The sequence below is a fragment of the Sylvia atricapilla genome, chromosome 3 (genome assembly GCF_009819655.1).
Source record: "Sylvia atricapilla isolate bSylAtr1 chromosome 3, bSylAtr1.pri, whole genome shotgun sequence".
NCBI lineage: Eukaryota > Metazoa > Chordata > Aves > Passeriformes > Sylviidae > Sylvia > Sylvia atricapilla.
In genome coordinates, this window is record NC_089142.1 from 93,657,445 (window position 1) to 93,677,350 (window position 19,906).

General features: G+C 42.3%; 1 protein-coding gene across 19 annotated transcripts in view; it reads right to left on the reverse strand.

Annotated features, from left to right (window-relative positions):
- The window catches only part of ESRRG (estrogen related receptor gamma), a 392,895-nt gene that overhangs the window by 269,870 nt on the left and 103,119 nt on the right, over positions 1-19,906 (reverse strand). The window contains exon 1 of one of the 19 annotated variants that reach the window (XM_066316203.1): positions 11,435-14,852. The exons of the other annotated variants lie outside the window; for them this stretch is intronic. The gene's annotated coding sequence lies outside the window, so the exon portion shown is untranslated. Of the gene's footprint in view, positions 1-11,434; positions 14,853-19,906 lie in introns of those variants that run through there. 19 annotated transcript variants of the gene reach the window in all.

Sequence of the window (19,906 nt, forward strand, 5' to 3'; positions counted from 1 at the left end):
AGCCAGCTATTTTTTTTTACATTTTAGGACTCATTGAGAAATAACGAGTTATAAAAGTCATAAAAGCTGTTGCTTTTGTTGGAACAAATTTGTAAACAAAATTAAAGGAACAGTTGCCACTGTTCTTTAAAGGGCAGCAAGGTGAAAGATTTGACACCACCAGGAATAAAGTCATCCTCCCCAGCTCCCTTTCGCAGCAGATAGGCCTCAGCTCCTCACTAATCATCATCTGTCACTCATTGAGTTTTGCATCTTTAAATTGCAAAGCACGCACTGGAAGGGGGGAAAGAGCCCATGCACACACTAGCAAGGCCCTGCCTTCTGTTCCCAGGGCTGGGACACAAGCTGATAAGAGCAAGCCGTGGGCTGTATGTGCTCTCAGGTATCAGAAAGCTAACTAGCATTCAAATCTTACCTTCTTTCGGTTGGTTGGTTTGGAAGTGCTTTCTCTGGATTTTGGTATTTTTCTTGGGGTTAGATGGTGGTGAAATTTGTTTGGGATCAAGTATTTTTTTGTTTTGCTTTGGGGTTTTTTTGTTTGTTTTTCTGAAAGGGGGTGTGTGCTAATTCTCACCAGTACACAGATTGATAAAGGAGGCTATCACCTATGGGTTATAAACTTCCTTAGTGTTGTTTGCAGACAAAAAGAGTGGATGTCTCCACTGCTTTGCTTTCCCTTCTGCTTTTTTTAAAAAAATTACTTTTAAAATAGATTTTCTGTCTGTGTTTGGGGGTTGCCTCTGTAGATGCTCAGAAGCAGACTGATCCTCAGAGGAGAGACTGTGACCACACCAGGGCTGGCACTCTCCTCTCCTGACTCTGCACCCAACTACCACTAGATGGATGCGGCTCTACCAGAAACAGGATTTTTTATTTTTTTTTCCACACTGAGGTTTACACTGAAGTCCCTTGGTTCTTTGTCTGGAGGCCATCTAGATGACAGTAAAATATTTCATATAACAGTTTTTCTAAAGATATCTTCCAGCCACATTTAATTCCCTTCATGGAGCAGATTTTAAGGAAATGAGTGTTACTGTCGAAAACTTAACAAAATGTCCTTTTGAAGTCCCCCAGTAAGGAAAATGCTACAGACCACAGACATCCATGTGAGAAATGTGAAAGACATACAATGTTGTGGTCTTGGACATAAAACTTTTGTTAAGGTTTATATCCTGGTCCACTATGTGCTAATGGTATATTTCATCTTTGCTTTAAAACAAAACTACACTTCTAAGAAAAGAAACTCAGAAAGCAAATGCAATACTAGGTAGGTCACAAATCTAATACAGAGGTTTTCATTTGTTTATTTTATAACTAGGAGACATTTTTAAAGACACAGTTCAAGAAATATCTGCCTTTAGAAGATTTTGCTGTTACTTTGTGCACACTCGGTGTGAAGCCTCAAATCTTGATGTTAAATTATTTGTAGGAACTAACTACAAGTTCACATTATGTTTGGTTTGAAATTATAAATACTCACTATGACGAAGGCTGTCTGTCCACCCCGAAACAGCTATAAAAGTAACAGAGATGGGAAAAACACTTCTGAAATCCCTGCACTCATACTTGGTGTCCACAGATGCAGTTGCAAAACCTGGACAATTTGCATGTTTAAACTTGCCTGGGTATTTTTGCCTAGCAGTCAAATATGCTAAGGAAGAGACTAAGACAAATAAACAAAACCAGGAGACTTATCCTTTAAACTTTTTTTTTTTTTTAATAAATTCCTTTCCACCAAGGTGGAAGGAGGCAGGCAGCTTTAAATCCAGAATATTTTGCTTATTTAAAAATAGTAATAAGTTGGTATTTAACAAGCTTTGCTCACAGATAGTTTTATGAAGCCACAGGACCAAACTGTGGAACAATTTATATGGGCAGGGCACTTCATTAGACCAGACATGGGCTGCAGTGCTGGACATGTGCATCAGCAGCAACACTGACTTTCTACTCGGAAATAAAACTTTTCCACTGAATTTTTCTACTAAACCTCAGTGATTTTGGATCCCAACTGCAATAAAAGTTGTGATCCCCATCAGACACTTCCACTCCAAAGCCAAAACCAGTGATACTAAAAAATAAGCAACTCCCCACAGCTAGGGAGGGCTGAGGGCTTAGATTTTCTTCATACAACTGGTTTGCAGATACATGATAACTGCATGGCTAGTATACACTTATAGATACTGAGACTGCATCAGCAGATCAGCTAATTGTGTTAATTAGCTATTTGCATGCACAATTACCTGATTTGTACAAGCAGTCAAGGTGATCATACATGTAAATTAGGCATGAATTTGCACAATTTACTCATCTGAAAATCTGCTATTCCACTTATTTTAAGCACTAAAGGCTGCCAAGTTATTGCCTTTTATGCTTGATACATTTCCCAAGTTCTACACTCCCTTTGCATTGCTTTGGTACATCACTGTGGGCAAGCAGCTCTATATGCAAGGGCATACAACCATGTATCAAGAAATGGGCACATCATCATCAAACAGTCACACAAAGACAGTGACCTGCATCCCCATACAGACAGAAATTTACTTCTTGCCTCCTAAAGGTCTTATTTCCCCCCTGTTATCTCTTCAGTTCTGAGAACTGCTGAGCTTAACAAAGTAAACTTGATTTTAGTTATCACAACAAGCTCAGGAAGCTCTGCAAGGAGCAGAAACCCAAACAACTCCAGTGCAAATACTCAGCCTGAGGCCCTGAAGACTGCTTAACATTTAAAGCCCCACTGCTGCCATGCTGACTTGCTGGTTAGGGGGTTTCAAACACAAATGGGTCATCTACATTTAATGTGAAGTTATACCATAGCTTGTCAAACAAATGGATGTTTATGCCATCATGGGCTGTTCAGGGATTCCAGAGTGGAGCACATAGCTATTATAAAAAGCAAATTCTCTGAAAACTGCACACCTATCTCTTCCCCTCCTGAGGTAACATCTTTAGCTGAAGAGGGATTTGGGATAGTACAATATGGAGAGCAAAACCCAAGAATGGATTAGTGCAATGCAATCTCAAATACAAGTACATCTCTGCCTGCTTGAAGTGGCAAGGTAATCAAAAATTTTCAGTTCACCAGGGACAAAAACCACCACTGGTTTAGCCAGGAAGAAACAAACCCCGTAAGCTGATTAGGGCCAATACCTACACATTCACACAAAAAAACCCCAACCAACTAAAAAAGAAACCCAAACACTTGTTACAACACAGTTAAGCAGAAGGTTAAAAACAGGTCTCCAATCTGAAGTGCTGTGCATCTCAGTTTCAGTGGCTGTGGTTATTCGCAGGACTTCCTCAGGGAGAGACAATACTCGTGCTTAGAGGTGATAAAGTAATCCAAATGGCTAGGCATTATAAATAGAGAGAGGTTCCAACTCTGCTCCTGTCCCTCAGCACGTATTAACAGAACGATTGCTGCACTGCTGTCTACAGCTTCTTCTCTTCTTAACTAGAGACACTTGTAGTCTAGGCAAACTCTGCTTTAGGTGTGAAGCTCCTTCCATCCTCTCCTTACCAGTAGTCACTAAAACTAAAGGCCTTGGGGCAGAGCTGTTAATGGCTTTGTGTACAAGACTGACATAGCAACACAACTGTCAGACTTAAAAGACGAATTACTTCTCTTTTTTTCCCCCATCAGTACAGTGTGTGGTGCAAGTGTGTGTAAAACAGTAGGGAGCTCTGGAAGAACATTAAGGCCTCACTGAACCATTTCCGAGGCAGCTGCTGATGGCTAACGGGGCAGGACAAGTGCTGGCAACATGGCACCTCAATGCCCTGGTCCACCACCATTGGAAAGGACTCCCAACTCCTTCTCTAGTATCTGAATATTAATGCAACCCACTGGCTTTAAGGATGGTATGACTGAAGACTGAGTTACAACCACCTTCTTCTGCATCTTTGCAATAAATGAGCACATTTTTCTTTCCTTACATTAAACAAAGGAGACATGCTGAATGTTCATTTACTGAAAAACTCCAGGTAATATAAATACACTCGAAATAGGAGTCAAGTTGCAATTCCACTTCCAAATATAAGTCAACCCCTTCGAGACCTGGGGAACAGAGGAGAGCCAGACTCAGCTCAGCCCAACAGTCTTCCCTGGCATTCCTCCCCAGGCACGTGTGTTTGAATGTGTTTATCTGGGAAGGCTCAGGTCAGGTCTGTGCTGTAGGAGCATCTCCTGCAGCTGGAACATCCAAAGCAGGTAGCACTCCATGTTGTAAACTGCTCATGCAGCAGGACTGAGGGAGAGGCATTTCCTGGTCACCGGCTGTTCCCAACTACAGGAAAATGAAAATACAGCATCTCCGCACCTGTTCACCTGATGGTGAAGGAAGGAAAAGCCATTACCGAGTGACAGGAGACGAAAAACCAAAATCCACTTCAGCAACTCATCCCAGCACTGGTGATTAATCTCACACTCCCACAGCCTGATGCACATTAACCAGATAATTAATAATTTCTTTAGGGACTCCAGCTCGGCAACTGTTTTATCAACCTGCACAGCATTAGGAGAGATGCTGCATTTGTGATCAAACTGCTGGAACTACCAAAATGTTCTGCAGGAACAGTAAAAGCTTCAGAGCAATCTGTGAGCCCACTTTTACAAGTAACTGTAACATATGTGCAGAAATCAAGGCTGCTCCTTTATCAGTGCAATCACCAGTCTCAAAAAACTGAGCAAGATCGGCATAATAAGAATAATTGCAGCAATGCCCAACTCCATCCAATCCCTGTTTTTCTCTAGCAGAAGAGCTTCTCAGTATTTTTTAAAATACATTTTGCTTGATGGAGTAACATTGTAAGTCCAATCATGCACTTCGACTATCCTCGGTATGAATAACAGATCAGATTAATTTGCCTTATCACAAAAAAGGCTAAACAATAAAAGAAACCCACTATCCTATATGTCATAATACGTGTGAATTCTACAAGCCAAAGGCTTCCAAGCAATTCAGTGAGGAGGATGGTCACACTTAGCACAGCTCTCGCTAACAACTTTTTGCCACCCTCTGTGCACTCATCCTCCATGTTCAAGGACAGTCACACAGGATCTGAAACACAATACCAAAGTGCTGGCACCACATTATCTCCCCCAGCACTTAAAAATGGACTGCTGAGAAAAATCATGGTAAGTATTCTTTCCAATATTAAGCTCTCCAGTGTGTTAGATATATGTCAGTATCAAGTGATTAAGAATGACTGATAATTAATAAATCACACCCATGGAGAGTGACTGGGTATTATTTCTTTCAGCGTCTGAAAAGAAGAGCTCGATTCAGAGTTCTGCCTAAGTAACTTTATCTCTCCAAATTAACCATCCTGTGCTACTCCTGCTAGTAAGGAGATGTTCCTTTTTTTTCAATGGGCTTCAAAACAGTAAGTTACTTGGGCTGCTTTTCTAGTAATAGTTTACTGTTATCATTACTGTGCAGGTAAGGAAACAGAGACCCATCATATGTGAGAGTCTCAAAGCTTCCCCAACACAGAGTAGATTCCTAAACAAAGCTTGAACTTGTCCTTTCATCACACGACTACTCTTTCACCTAAGAGAAAGCTGCAGCTTTTGGCTACAGCTCAGCAGAGTATCTGCCTTCTAAAAGATATCCTGCTCTTCAGACTTGGGTCCTGGAAATGGGCCTGTGCAGAGCTTTAGTGACAGCCATGCACATCTGCACAACTGACCAGGTATTGATCGCTACGTGCGGACCCCAAAGTTTGTTCTAAGACTGGATTAGTAATAGAGAATGCTTTTTTTCAGTCCCTACCATGGCTTGATTTGCATTTCCTTTCACACAACTAAATGACGTAATACACCAATTTTTTTAATCATCTACTTTAGTGTTTATACCACTCCGCTCACCATATTATCTGAGCCCCTTCATTTTTCATGGTGTCAGTTACCATTATTCCATTAAATTAAATCCTTTTACAAGCATCTTTCTATAAACGTGCACTAGAGATAACATAGCCACATGGTGAGGATTCACAGACTACAGTAAGCAGATTACACCTGTCTTGATTTTCGATGTAGCTGTCGGCAGAGTATATTCTCCCATCAAACTGCACGCAGATCTCCTCATTAAAGCTACAGGGGAGAATAATTACAGAACAGTACATTGCAGTTTACCAATTGGTCTTGCATACATAATGGCCTATCAAAGAAAAACTGCGTCCTCCAACAGCTGGGAAAATCTTTAAATTGTTATTAGTATTATTATAAAATAGCCAACGTTTTAAACTATCCAACAACTTGCCTCTTGTATGCAAAGCAGACAGATAGAGCTGATCACACCCAAAAAGGCCTTTGACTCCCAGCCCATAAACAAAATTACTTTTCCCTTTACAAACACTCCATTCCCCAACCTTCTGTTCCACAGTAAAATCCCCTCCTCCTGAGAAATTATGCTGATTGCAGAATAAGCCTTGAAAGCAAATGGGTGGTTTTCTGGATGTCTTTGGAGAGAGAAAACTCTACCTTTTCTCTCTGGTGCTGAGTGCTAAGCATCACATTCCCCCACAACCTCACTCCTTGATGGGGAAACAGGGCATCTATCAGGTCCCCACCATTCTTCTCTCACCAGCCAGGGGAGAAGGGGGGTCTCAGTGGCAGCCTGTTAATCTCCAGCCACATCTGAGATTTTCTTCCAGCCCTTGGCACCACCAGCAGGTCTCCTTGCTTGGCAGCTGGCTGATGAAGTGCTGCTTATCCCAGATAAAGGATGCTGGAGAGGCTACAAAAATCTGCAGATGGAAGCAACCTCCTGGTGCTTCTGTCCCTGGCCTTTCACACTCCAGAGCTGAAGCATCCAGAATATACTGAACTGGTAGCCCTGTGGAGCATCAGGAAGACTGATTTTTCGCCCATGTTATGTTGATAGTTAAAACATCTGACCTGTGTTTGTGTTAATGGATAAAAGGCAAAACCATTTTTGGATGCTATTTGCATTCCAAGGTCCCAACTGTTAGGACCTTCAGCTCCACTCAGCAACCAAACCCATCGCTCTTCAGGCACCACTTCTGAATACCAGCTCTTACTCATCGCACAACAGACAACAGAAGGGGAAAAAGCCCAGACATGGGAAGAGCCAAATTCTGCAGATGAAAAAATCAAGTTAGCTTTGCTAGCTTTCCTTGCTAGCCCAGAAGCAAACCCTCCTAAGCACATATTTGGGGCCCAGCAGGATGTCCTGACATGCTCTCCTACTCTGCTAAACCAGGAACTGAGACCTGAGGACTCCAGTAACAAGAGAACATGCTGCTGGACCAGTCCCACCTCTTCTGGTTCTCCCAGACTTTTACACAAAGACTCCAAAAGGGACCTTTCTGTACAAACAACCCAACAGCCACCTTTTCCCAGCTCTCAGGGACAACGACACAAGCCACCTCAGCAGGCAGAGGGACACTCACCATGTAAACTCATCTAAGTGTTTGCGGCGTTACAACCGCCAGAGAACAAAACCTCTCTCTGAAACAGCTCCCAGTACCAGCACTGCTAAGGGTTTGCTGCTGCACCTCCCAGACGAGCTGGCATGCTGCAGGCTCGCTTCCAGCCTCTCTCAGCTCCTTACTCCTAACAGGGACATGCCGACAGCAGGAGCTGAGCGGAAAACCCAACGGAGCCGAGCCTGCTCCGGCCAGCAGGCAGCCCATGGTTGCTCCTCTGAGCCTGGAAATATCCGGGTTTCTCTTGGAGAACTCTCCAGTTGCAAACTGCACCTCATGCTCCAGGGTGGAGTTGGCTGCCGGCTTAGAGAGATCACCCAGCCTGACCTCCTGTGCAAACAACACTGCCCAGCAACCTTCACCCATTTAAACACTGCTTTCAACTCGGCAACTCCAGCATTTTCTCTGATTGGCAAGTTTGGGTAGAAACAATTCCTGGACATCTCAATCACTGCTTACTTCCCACAGGAGGAAAAAAAAAAAAAAAAAAAAAAAAAAAAAAAAAAAAAGAGAGAGAGAGAGAGAAAAAAAGAAGGAAGAAAAAAAAAATAAAGCCAAACTTTCTGTCTATGCTGCAAACTGCACAAAATTTACAAACTTGTTGCTGGGGCCCCAGCAGAGGCAGAAATCACTCTGTGGCCACCACCAAGATGGGTGTTCCACACCAGGAACTGGGCAGCAAAGCCTACCAGTGACAACACAGGGACCCAAGGATATTTTGTTCTGGCCTTTACTCTGCAAAGAGGAGCCCAGCAAGACCTCCTAGGGCTTAGTTCTTATTTCAACTCTCCCTCACAGAGCAGTCTCACCACAGAGAAGTCAAAAACAGCTTTGCTGTCAATTGCCATAGTAGCAAACTTTAGCCCTTTGGGAAATTTTTCCTTCATTGCAATAGTTCTGGACCAAAGCATTAATCAAGAAAAGCACATTAGCTATTATAGCTTGTATTAAAAAAATAAATACCTCGTAAGAACTGTGCTTTTTAAGTTTTAGTGGTCTTTAGAAAGCTTTTCCTTCCACTGCAGTCCCCTGATGCTACTGACTATGCCGATTCAAATCCTCCATTCAAAGGTACTCTCAATAAAATAATCCTTTATTAATTGCCAGAATACATATCCCACAACTTTTCCGAATAACTGAATGTCTAATGTGTCTTTACAAAATATCATTATTCCAGTTTCCTGTTCGTAACAGAAAAACAAGCCAGCCTGACAAGTGGAGAGAAATCAGGTATAAGACTTGTACCGAATAAGACATAATATACAAGATTAGCTAGAAATTGCCAAATTAGGAAACTGGCTTTCCTGGATGGAGAGGGAAGGGTAAATCATATCCACCCCTGACAAAGGCACTGAAGGGAAAGGGGAGGAAAAAAAAAAAAAAGTATCGACTGAGTGGAGAAATCTGTCACAGATATTTCAGTAGATCAGGACTCTGACTATGTATCAGAGAAGAGAAGCCCTGATCAAGTCACATGCCCTTTACTACAGAAGATAAGATCAAAAGGTTTCAAAGGAAACTGATGGTGACAGTTTCTTCATTTGTATGCAATGTGACATACCAGATCCAAACTGTTGGCTACTTTTTGAACTACTTGTCAGGGGAGAGAAATTATTATTTTCTTTTATATTTTACTTTCAAGAACTCTTAGTCATTTGGGGGTTCTTCCCCCTGCTCTGTGTCCCACCACCCTCTGTTTTATTTTTCAGCCAGGATTCAAACGTTCACCTTTGATGTAATATTTTTGCTGCACATCAGAATAGCTGTGCCAAGCTTCAGAAGGACAATTAAATACAGAGAACGAAAAGGATGACATCACTTCAAACATGAACTTTTAATAAAATTATTCTAAAGAAATGTCCCTGGTGATGATTATTTTCTTTGCCCTGTGTCTTCTATTTTACTCTTTCCATGTGTTTGTAACAATTCAAATTATTGCCAGGCTAGCAGCTGTAGTTGACTCGAAGCCATCAGCTTACATACAAGCAGAAATATTTCTCCCTGTTTCTCACTGCTTCTGACAAGAAGTGTTAAATATAACGCAAAAAAACCCTCAAAAAACTGTGTAAGATCACAAATTGCTTGTATAGCCAATAGGCTGTATAACAGCTATATTCACATGGCAAATAAGTAAATGGGGGACTTGTGACTAGCTCAGCTTCTCCAGGGCCCAAACCTGATGGGTTTCAGCCTAGCACGCCCTGCTGATGTGCAAAATCTGCAGTTGCTCATTATATGTTAGCAAACTTGCTCTAAAATCATGCCCTTCTTTCCAAAAAAAGGTACCAAACACCTTGTCAAAGTTCATCTGTGGCACTCAGTATTCATGAGCCAGTGATATGTGTAAGGTAATATTCTCCCCAAAGTGTTGTGAAACATTCAGAAACTGCAGTAGCTGCAGCCACGTAAGTATCTGAGACAGCCAGACACGAAAAAATACGTTGCAGTCTCCTGGGTGAAGGAGAAGGTACTCAAACCACAGAAAAGCGACACAACGTTCACTTCTAGCTCTGGTACAATCCAATAGATCAAATCTTAAAGTTGTAGCATTTGGTTTTAAATGTGACAAACATTTTAAATGTTTCAAGCTCTTATATAAATCCTTGAGAATCCTGGAATCATGCTAATAAAGGATGCTGAATTTAAGGACTCAAGTCTAAGCCCCTTTAAACACGGCAGGGGAAAGAAATAGCTCTTTCAACAATATTTTTTTCAGTCAGGCCAAATATTTTTGAAGCAAATTGTTTGGAATACATAGCTTACATGTACGAGTCTATTGAGAGTTTACACTGATATTTATAGAGAAATTACGGCAATACACAGATTCAGAGTCACTTAGAAAGTCTTAAAAAGCATATGACAATACCTTTAGTGCATAAAGCTGCTGTCAGAAACTCCTGTCAGTGAAGTTTTTTTCCCCAAACCATCACCTGTTCTCTGTCCATGCAACCCAGCTCTTCCTCGGGGCTGCCGTAACATCCCTCGTGGAGCAGCGAGGGGAAAGGAGCTGCACCTTCCCCAGCAGGTTCCCAGCTCCTCAGCCAGCCCTCAGGGCTCCTGCTCCAGCCCTGCTTTCCCAGAGCTGCAGCTGCAGTCCATCTGCATCTCCTCCTCTGACACAGACCAGAGCAAACATGCCCACAGTTTCCCCTGCTACTGTACCAAAGCCTGGTGATTCATTCTTTCTACGTTCTTGAAGCAACACAAATCACAAAATCCAAAATCCACATGAGGAAGTCACGCTGGTGTGACCCAGCACTCACCTCTCCCACCTGTGCTGATCTGAAGACCACTGCACCAGGAAATACTTTACCAAGTGATTTTTCTGCCCTCCCCCTCGGTAAATTCTAGCTCTGAATTTCAAAAGCTGCCATTAACACACAAAAAGCTGGAATAAATCCCTCTCCTGGACATGCAAACACGCTCAGTTTCACGTGACTTGCAGCTGGCCTGAAGAGCTTGCACCCTGCCCTACACATCACTATCTGGTTGTGCAATGAGACCACCACGTAGGATAGGCACAGCCCCGCAGCACTGGTTGCAAAACACCCCATAATTGACATTCTAACCCACATTATCGGCCATTCACCCACAGGGTGCCTGCTCAGGGCAAACCTGGCACACACCAAACCAATGCCAGAGCAAACCTTTAGGAGAAATAGAAAACGCAAACTCAGACTGGGCATCACAGACTGGTAGGGATTTGAAAGCACTGACATATTCATAGAGGATATGAAACATAAAGAACAGGGTAAAAGCAATCCCATAGGCATAAAAAATACACATACACGGATGTAGACACACATATAACATACAGCAGTCTCACCACCCAACTTCTGACACCAATCTTTAAGAGAAACTGCTCTTCCTTGGCTCTCTCAGCAGAAAGGAACAACATGGCAAAAAAAAAAAAAAAAATCGGGTTTTGCAGAGGTGTTCAAGAGTTAAAGCCTGGAGAAGGTGGCCCCCTGAAGTGGCTACTGACCTGCATTAGGAGTCTGACAGGTATAGGGAGCTCTTCTCACACTCTCAGCAGGTGGCCCAGGCTTGAGCAGACTGAAGTGGATGCTGGTTCACTTGAGTACACAGGGCTGTAAGTAACAAAAATTCATCTGCTTGCTGAAACTGTCCCTGCTACAGAACAACACCTTCCAGAGGCAGACAGGCTTTCAGTTATCATTAACTGAGTCAGCCACTCAGGGTCAGCTGCAAACAGGTATGAATCAGCACCATCAGGCTTTCAAAGTAGGTGTTAAAACCCAGGTGAAACTCATTTCCCCCTTCCCCACCGTTTTACCCCTGTGCTGCTGGGTGGGCTTGTGGCTTCTGCCAAAGACGTGGTGAAAGTGAGGACTACAACTGGGAAGGACTGGATACACCTTCCCCCATGGGAACAAGGGCATGAGGGATAGCTCACTTCGTATTTTCCAGCAAGGCCAGTGGGTTTTCTCCCCTGTGTAGGTGTTGTGTGTTTGTTCCATGCCCGGGAGATGGAACAATTAGGATGTGCTCAATACCCTTCTGCCGCCCACTCAGTGTAACACCTTAGTCATCAAATTGTCCTATTGTGCTGCTCAATACTTTCTATAACAGTAGGAATATGAGAGTATGTCCAAAGATAGCAATGAACACACAAGGTAATTATTTTTAAGCTTGCTAATCACAATCAATAGTTTCTTAGCAAAAACTGATGAGCTGGAGTTGGCTCCTATTTTTAACCAATAAGATATGCAGTCAAGACTTGAATTACACCATCAGGCAAGTCTCCAAACTCCTAATGACTGCCAGCCAAGAGAAGGATGGGACCTTGGTGGGTCTTACTCCCTTCCCAAGCATGGTATCAAAGTATTTTTGCCATAGACTATAAAGCCAGAAGTGGGCTGTAACTCCTGCACGACTTCACCAAAAACACCACACAAGAATCTAACTCCATACATCAAAAAGGAGTTATACAATTCTCAAAAAGCCTGAGGATGTTTACTTGAAGAGTTTGAAGTTTTGTAGCTGTCATATAAAAGATAAACTCCTCGTAGAACAGTGCCATGTGCCTTCCAGGGGTGTACAATTAGGAACAGATGAACACAAGTTCAAAACTCATTAGAAAGCTCACACCCTCTCCCTATTTTGGTAGGATTTTCCTTAAAGTAATATTTCTAATGTTTTGCTATCCCTTGACTTTTTTTTTTTTTTTCATTTCTTTTTCATTTCCAAAGCCCTAAATTTCTTTGTTGTTTTTGGGAAGTTCCTCAATTCTCTGCTACTCTCAGGAAGGTGTTATCCCCCTCACAAAAGAACCCAAAATCATTCCCAATATTCAATACTGCATCAATAATTCCCTCTTGGAAGAAGGAACATGTTTTCGTTTGTTTTGTTTCTTCTCTCCACTGATTAAAAGCAACAGTGAGTCCAAAGGAATAGTACAGTATCATCAAGTGTAATTGTTGCCTTTCACAACAAATGTGAAGGAGATCAGGAAACACACCCACCCTTGATTACTGGGAAAATATCAGGGATAAAAAATGTCAGCAGGGGCAAGTAATTCTGTTCATCAGCTTACACAGATGAAGGTGAGACCAGCACCAGCCCTCTGTTCATTAACTGGACGGAATTACAGTGGTTTGGAGGTTGCAGAATTACACGAGGAATTAACACTCCCTTCATTTTCCTGTTGTAATCCCTCTAGTTTGGGATATTTTCAACTTTGGTTCTGGTGTCTGCTGCGGGGTGAAAATGGCTGAGTGATGAAGGCCTCCATGAGGTGTGAGGTGGGTCGGCACCTCTCAAGGAGGGACAGCAGGCATAAGGCATAAGGAACACGGCTTAGCCACGCCATGATTTCCAGACATCTAAAATGACCAATGCTCTCTGTGCTGGACAGAGTGACACTGCTGTCTGTACTCCGTGGAGGCCTTTGAAGCCTCCTCTCAGACATTATATGCAGTGTCAGTGTTTATTAAAGATAACTAATGCCCTAACACTTTATTTACTTCTGTTTATTGCTATTTTAGCAAGAGTCACCAGAGAGTAGCTATGCTTCTGGTCCACCAGGGTTCTTTAATCACTGTTAGTAGGTAAAATCATGTGTGACAACTAATCCAAAAAGCAGATTATATTTATTTTGGCTACAGTGGCTTGCAATTCGTTAAAATCAACAAAGCCTTTTCATTAGCCCCCTGCTGATGTCCTAAAACCAGATATTTCAAGGGTCTCAAAGCACACAGCTACACACGTGCAGTAAAGCTGGGACTGACAGACTTGCCGTTGCCATACTTACCATAAAATCTTATTAAAAACAACAGCAAACTTCTTATTTTCTTTCATAAGGGAGTTTAATTTAGGATCTCAAATTCCAAAATGAAAATCTTAGAGGCGGGACTTCTTAAATTTCAAGAAGTACAAGTGAGTCAACAATAAATTCATCAGTGAATTACTTGCTCGGGGTTGTACGTTGTAAAAAAAAAGCTGTTGTGACACTGCAAGGAGTGAGATTACAGATTCAGCAAATCTAAATATTAGCCTATATGCTTGCTGAGCCCCCTGCATCCTGGAACCACATTTGAATGACTGAATTTCCAGTTAACACTGCAATCTTGCAGCTCTCATTCTCTGTGATACCATGATCACTGGCCATGATCTCCTGATGACACTGCCTCAGACCTGTGATCATGAAAACATATGCTTGGAATCACAGAGGATCAGAATAGATCCACACAGAAGTTACAGGGTTCCATCTCTTCTCCAACCTCACTACTCTTCAAACACTGCCAGGAAGTTCACAAACCCAGAAGGAGTTTTACCATAACCACCAAGGGCCACCATTCAAACAAAATAGGAAATTAGTGCATTTGGAGGCCACATAATTGATTTTTTATATATATGAAGACAGTGATTTACATCAATGAAGTTTTTCTTCTTTTGTTACGAATTTCCTGAGTGACATACACTTTTGGCCACTCTCCTTACACCCCCCTTTGGACAAGTGATTTAAACAACATCCTTGCCACTGTGAAAAACACCACTGCTGACCTGCATCCTACCATGCAGACATATTTATTTCCCACAGCTGGATGTAGATGTGGATCTGCTTTGCAAATTTTCATGTGTACTGCTGAAGTGGAGCTCCTTGTTTGTCCCCCTAAGCACAATCTTGAACATTGTCAAGGCCAATTACCAGACATCACTTCACACCAGCCCTTTCCAAATCCACAGATCTCCAGTGGTTTAGAGGGAAGCCGAGAGCAGTCCTTTAGTGAGAGAACCATTCCTAAACACCCAAACCAGCACGGTGCCAGGCTGCCCCTGAGACAGGAGGGTCACTTCATTTCCCTCCGTGCCACTGTCCTCCAGCTGGCTGCAGCCCCTCCGAGTTCACACGCTGAACACAACAAGCCAGCTGCTGAAGCAGAGAATAAAATCCAGACTGGAAGGAAAAGCGAGATACAAAGCTTTTCTCCAGTGGCTCATCAGAGTTCTGTCCACAGGGAAAACTGAGCCCCATCTGATATACAACTTACTGTTTTGGCTCTCCATAATTAAAACTCTTGTTGCCATGGCAATCCAAAGGCGGGTGAGAATAAGAATACACGCATGGCTCATGTCACGCCTCTTTGGTGATACAATTTGTTGTCCCAGTCTGCCTTGTGCCAGGACGGAACAAAACGTGACTCAGAAATAGTTGACTTGACGAGGTTTGTTATTTAGGAATCGGATGCTGTGTGAGCTGTGAGACCACTTTCTCAGGCTCTCTAACATGACCACTAATCCTGTTAAAGTCAATAGCAATTTTAAAGATAATTTCAAAGAGAAGAGTTCTGATCCTACACTACTAAATTTCTCAAGCACTATAAAGAAAGAAATATTTTTTTAAAGAACCAATCAGAAGGATTAATATACACATTCTTAAAAGTAGATACAAAATTAAAATGCAAAACCTGATTATAGGTTCAATACCACAAACACCCACAGTTTGGTTGGCATTTGTTTATTCATTTGAAACTGCGATCTCCACTGAGCATGTAATAATCAAGCAGAACTTACACGTCACCCAATGACCTCTGAACAGCAGCAAGTAATCTGCTATTGAGGAAATATCATCAACATAACTCTTTCTGTGGATACACACCTATACAGGCATAAGCTACACAGACACATCAACAGGTTTTTTACAGGATGGGGCAACAATTTTAGTTTTGTGACTTGCAATCTAGTCATTTCTTATGTGGAAATCTCTAATGGGATTCCTGAGGTGAACAAGAGTTTGTTCATGTGGAAAACTCACAGGTGCAACTGTGACTTTTAAGTAGTTGTATGGGAATATCTGCTACAACTAAAAAGTGAGTTGCAGAGACTCAAGTAAAAATCACATTGATGCCAATGTCTATTGACAACAGTCAGAGTTTTGCTTCTTTATGGAATGGAAAACTCCATATATTTGCCCAAGCATAAACCAAGAGAGGTGGCTGTGGGCTGGAAGGTGGACCAGGGAGGGGTGGGATCCAGGAGAGCAACCCAAGCAAGGAGGCAGGCACTTCTAATACCACTTCGATTACTACTTGTATTTCTGCAAAGCAAAATACTTTCTATTATACAAATCTCAGTATGAAGTTTGTGTGCTAAGACTTCAGCTTCCATGTGGCCCCTGAAGGATCAGTTATAGATGAGGGGATTGATCCTGGAAGATGTCTGGGATGATCAGGGTTAAGCAGCAAGACAGAGTAGGGAGCGTAGAACAAGGAAGTTCAGCAGTGGCATCTAGGGAGAGGGTCAGGGAACACCTACTTCAGAGAACTGACACCACATGGACACTCGCTTCCCAGAGAGCAGCAAAAGAAATTTGGGCAGCTCCCTGAGCAAAAGATCCAGCACCAAAGTCCAAACAGAATGGTCCAGGGGATGCCTTAAAAGCAGAGGGTGACCAGAGAGCCAGGATGGTGTAGGTGTATATGACAGCAATACAAAAATTCAAAACCAAATTCCTTATCCCACACTGTTTTCCCCACAAGAAAGAGGAGGTGTAAAACAAAAAGGGATCACTGCAGTTGGACACATCACTTTATATGGATAGAGCTCAGATACTCTGGTTATTAGCACATGATACAATTCTATAGAAACCACATGAGGCTACGGAAAAAGAATGGGAGGAAAAACTCATGGGCCAGAAGAAGAACAATAAACTGAGAGATGGGAGGTCCCAGCTCAAGAAGAATTTGAAGGAATGGAGAGATGTATTCTTGGAAGAGGAAGGGTACATCAGGTAGCTGACATATTGAGTTTCCAGGAAAGAGGGAGAGTATTAATGACAGTGCAGCTGACGGTTTCAGCAGCTACCAACGAAATGATTTGCCCTTCTTTTTCAGCTGAAGAGGTGACAGTGTGAATATGGCAGCTGATTTACATATATCATCATAACTTCCATAGGAATATCAGATTTCTTTATAAGGACTTGTAGTACCAGCTTTGCAGGTCAGTGTCAATGTCTAACAGAGCCACTGGAGAAAAAGGGGAAGATTCAGAGAGGCACTGAGGTGCCTGAAACAGGGCTTAACCTGAATTTAATTGCCTAATTAAAAAAAGATTCCAAAATCCCCTGCTTCAGTAACTGTAAATGCATCAGGGCTAACATTTACGACCACAAAGACCACTGGAAATCAATTCCTGCTACCCCGGCAGCCGTGTGCCAATTACCTCTCTAAACTCACTCCACTGTGAGCCAGATCCAGGTCTCACAACGCTGCCTGAGTGGTGAAGGGGCGCAGTCCCAAAGGCGAGCTTGGGCTTCTCTGATCGCACACCAAGAGCGCCCTCTTTCCTCAGCCCTGCTTTTTGCCAGGGCGTCTCCGATTAGAAACACCCCAGTCCTGCCATAACAGCACATTGGCTTCTGTGCCAGCCATCTGTCATGAACAGCCAGCCGACTGCACAGGCCAACCTCTGCTTTGGTTCAGCCCACAGCAAAAAGGGTCTTCTTAGGCATCACCACACACTAAACTGAAGTACATAAGGGGACCAAAGGGATAACTGAATATTGGCCCAGAGTTTCATTTCAGTTTGGGTGATGTTAGCACACCAAACACAAAACTGTTCGCAGGATTGGGCCCTGACTGTACACCAACCCTCACCCAGCATGGGGAACAAGGAACAGGCACCAAGAAAGCTCCAGAACAGAGGTTTCCAAGGTTTAGTAATATACCAAGGCTTTAGAACATATACAACAATTAAGGGACCAGCATGGTGTTTGATATTCTTTCCAGTCTGACTTTAATATGTTCTCACCATTTGCAGATGTCCCGTCTATTTATGACGTCCTTTATGGCATGTAGATTTTGTTACAACAAAAATTCACGTTGTGGATTTTTGCCAGTGGCAAGCTGATGTTGCTCAGAGCAGCATTAAAATGCTATCATGCTGTTAGATTAAGCAACCTATTTTCTCTACTAGCACAGATTGTACTTTAGTTTTGCCCTTACACCTACCAAATTGCTGTTTCTTGCAACATTTCCCTTTGAAGGTAGTTGTCAATCTCCAAACCAATGCTGTTTTCACTAAATGAAAGAGAAGTTTGTAAAGGAATACAATAAAAGCAGGAGCTGGACTTCTTTGCAAGAGCCTTTTTCTATTTCAAAAATAATACTAGGGAAAAAAAAAAGCAGTAAGGAAAAAAACAGTGAGTCGTATTTCTTCTCTACTTTTAAACAGGACTCCCACCAGATGACTCATGAGATACTGCCACATGTGTTAAACAGGTTTTATAAAATAAGTAGCTATGGTATGTACCCTGTACATGTACCTGGTCCTAAACCTGCTGGCATAACAACACCTAATGATTTAACAGTTTTTCTGCCTTTGCTCCTTTCTATTTTTAAGCTTCTTTTGAAAATCTCTCATCCCTCGCCTCTCCTCTGCCAGCTGTCCAATTCGGGGCATTTTCATCTGCAGTTCTCTAAAGGGAATAGTCCGTGATGGGGACAATGAGACCAGAAACGAGCAGGTACAGTCACATGCGGACACAGGCGTTTCAGCTAGGGCACTTCTAGGACTTTAAATATAAATACTAAATAGGCTGGAGAAATAAAAAAAAAAAAAAAAAAAAAAAAAAAAAAAAACAAACAAAAAAAAACCACAAAAAAAACACAAACCAACAACCTGCAAAAAGAGACCAAACTATGAGAAACCAGTCACATCGATTAGCTGATTAGTTTGCCAGTGAGTGATTAGTCAGAAAGACTGGAATTAGTCAGTGAAGCCTTGTCTCCCATGAATAAAATGTGGGGAGGACACCCTTTCCCACCCTCGGTGACAGATGATATCTGTTTTCTCCTTCGAGTTTGAATTTAAGAGCCACTGAAGCTCAGCAAGAGTATATTCTGGCTCAAATGAGCTGAAAATTGCATTCAATTTGAATTTCAAAACGAGAGGAGAAGGAGGAATGGGAGGAGAGGGAGGGAGCGAGCTCAGCAGGACCCATCACGCCAGGTCCCTCTTGCAGCAGGTCCAGCTGCACCCAGGCAGGCTGCGGCGCTGAAACGCAGGGCATGATGTAAAGGAAAGAGCATTGCTGGACAACAGCCCAGTTCCAGTTTAAAAATAAACGTTTTGCTGTCAGGATCAAAGCAAACTCTGCTTTTATGTATATTACAAGCTGTATGTTCAGAAGAAAAAGATTCTTCTGGTTACTTGCGGGGAGAGAGGCATTGGGAAGGTAGAGCTGGCCAGAAGGAGGGGGGTACCCAGCTTTGCCACTAGAAAATCTACAATAATTCAGACCAATCTGAAACTATTTGCCATCCCCTTGAACAGAGCATATACACTGACCGTATGCACTGAATTTTCCTTAACTTAAGGTTCATTTAAGGTTACATTTTTCAGCGGGGGGTAACATTTAATTTATGTCTTAGTGGGTGAAGGGATTATTTCCCCTTCCTTTTGTACATTAAATTTACAGTTATATCTGATGACACTGAAAGAAATGGAGTTACGCCTGCAACCCAAATATATCCTGTAATTTGATGGCATGATAGCTGTTGGTCTCTTTAATGCAACTGATAATGTCCAATATTCAATATAAAAATGATAACATACCAAATCAAGAGATTCTTCAGCAAATTTCTTACCGACTTCAGTGAGCAATTTGACCCAAGGGTCTGGAGTAGTAATAAAATAATTACAATTAATCATGAGAAATAATTAATAACTTAAGGATTAAAATGTGTCCATTTATACATTCAGGATCAGCATTTTCCACGTACCCTTGAGAGGCTTTTAGCTTCCCTTCCTAAACAGAACACTTGCAGTAGCATTTAGAAATGGAGAGTTCAGCTATCAGAAACTGGCTACTAATTTGGCTCATGGTATTTGTTATATGGCATTATGTTCACAGATAGAAGGGTCCCTATTACACCAATAACCCACTCATTTCCTCTCATGCAGCTGATATTTCAAAGCACAATGTTTTTATCAC